This window comes from Crotalus tigris, unplaced genomic scaffold (genome assembly GCF_016545835.1).
Source record: "Crotalus tigris isolate CLP2741 ecotype Arizona unplaced genomic scaffold, ASM1654583v1 scf7180000019004.2909048, whole genome shotgun sequence".
Lineage (NCBI taxonomy): Eukaryota > Metazoa > Chordata > Lepidosauria > Squamata > Viperidae > Crotalus > Crotalus tigris.
Genome location: NW_024097319.1, coordinates 1,134,396 through 1,136,621, shown reverse-complemented (window position 1 = coordinate 1,136,621; position 2,226 = coordinate 1,134,396).

Sequence of the window (2,226 nt, the reverse complement as noted above, 5' to 3'; positions counted from 1 at the left end):
GGGCTGGCGCTCGTGCTCCAGTTACTCTATGGTTCAGAACAGAGGCACGCCGGGAAAACGGCACCAAGGCGGCGATAGGGAAGCGGCGGTTGTACGCATGTGTGTCTGGAAGGTTCCGCGATGCTAGAGGTGCGAGCTTTTCTATGGCTATTCGTGGGAATGTAATTGTTTATATAGATTTACTAGGGCTCCGGCTTTCCCACTAAATTATAATATGGTTCTGGTTTTACAGATTTAACTTGCAGAGAAAGAACACGACGAGCGATTAAAGCCAGATACAGTTGGAAATAAGTCCCACTGAACTCAATGAAACTAGTTTCCGTTAAGCTGCAGCGGAATCACAAGGTCAATTACTGCGGCATACGTTTTCGTACTCAGGCTGCTTCATCCAGTACCCAGATGAAAACTCATGAAAACTTTGACGGCCTCTTGTGTGTTTAAAAGTTTACGATTGCAACCTAGAGGGGAAAAAAGATTTGGACAATTCAAAGAGATTTTCTTTGGTGTAGTTATCTATAGAGCCAGTTTGGTGTAGCAGTTAGGGTATCAAGCTAGAAGTAAGGAGTTTCTAGTTTCCTGTCTTAGACACAAAGTCACTGGGATGACCTTGGGATAGTCATCTTCTCTCAGCCTTAGGAAGGAGGCACTGGTACAGAATACAGCCTCCTGAACTGTTGAAGTCTCAAGAGTGGATACATTGGTTGCCAGTTTGTTTCGGTTCCAACTAAAGGTGTAGGTTATTGCCTTTAAAGCCCTCTGTGATAGCGGCCCCCAACCTTTTGGGCACCAGGGAACAATTCCATGGAGAGAGGTTTTTCCGCAGACTGGAGAATGTGTGGTTATGCATGCTGCCTGCATCCCATGAATGGGGCTTTGCTTGTTTTTGTGGCCTGGTTTCTGGCATGCCAGGGCTTGGTGCTGATCTACAGCCCAGGGTTTGGGGCCTCCCGTCTCTATGACATGGGTTCAGGTTATCTGAGGAAATAACTCACTCCAATGGGATTAGCCCATTCCCCATCCATGGCAGAAGAAGAAGCATGCTGAGGATCCTGTTGGTCAAGGAATTTCAGCTGGCAGAGTCCAGGAGAAGAGTATTTTCTGCTATGGCACCCATCCTCTGGAACATCATGCCTCCCAAAATGAGATCTACACTCACCTTTTTGGCTTTCTGAAAGAGCTTGAAGACTTGGCTTTGCCAAATGGCCTGGGGCCCCATTGGGGAAGTAGCATCTTGGCCGTGGTTAGTGGATTAGACACCTCCTCCCTGTGTGCACTTTGTTCCCTTCCTCTCAACCTTGGTTAGTTGAATTTTAACTGAATTTTAAAGTGTGGTCTTCATTTACTGTTTTAATGCTTTATATGGTATTTTTATTGAATGATTGTAAGCTACCTAGCATCGGCTTGGCAAAATAGGTGGCATAGAGGTTGAATAACTAAATATAATGGCAAACCACTTCTGAAAACCTACCACAAGAGAAAGGAAGAAAAAAGTCATGCATAGCAGGGCTTTTCAACCGGTGGTACGCATACCACCTGTGATATTTTGCCACATGGCAGGTGGTACCGGCTGCTAGCCAAGTGTAGCAGGGGAAGGGAATGAGCCTAAGAGAGCTGCAGCTGGTGACTGTCTGGGCTTGGCAGAAGTGCCAGGAGCCGCAGGGCTCTAGCTGATTGGCTTCAGCTGATTTGTGCTTCCAGAAGCAGCTGGAGCTGGAGGTGAACTGAAGAAAAGGGGGGAAGAGAGGAGAGGCTATAAAAGAACGTGGTTTGGATGGGGGAAGGGAAAAAAGGCAATAGGAAAGGTTTAATCCCTTTAAACAAATGTAATTAGTTTTACCTCCTTTAATTGAGTCTGTCTATTATGGCTTTTAGAAAATGTTCTTTGAAGGTAAACAGGCTTAATTTAAAGAAGCTTTTCACAAATGCCGAAGCCTTTCATTCTAGGATTGCAACATTGTGACACAAGTGAGGCAGCTTAAAGAGAAAAAACAACAGAGTTCGTGTTTATTTTCTTGCTTTGCACTTGATTCCTGTGTCTTTAAGGTACAGGAAAGGGATGTGGAAGAGCTCAGAAGGGAGAAAGGAAGAAGGGCCGACCAGCTAGTTCAGGAGTCTACAAACTTAGCAACCTTAAGACCTGTGGACGTCAACTCCCAGAATTCCTCAACCAGCCATGAGAGCTGAGGAATTCTGGGAGTTGAAGTCCACAAGTCTTAAAAGTGCCAA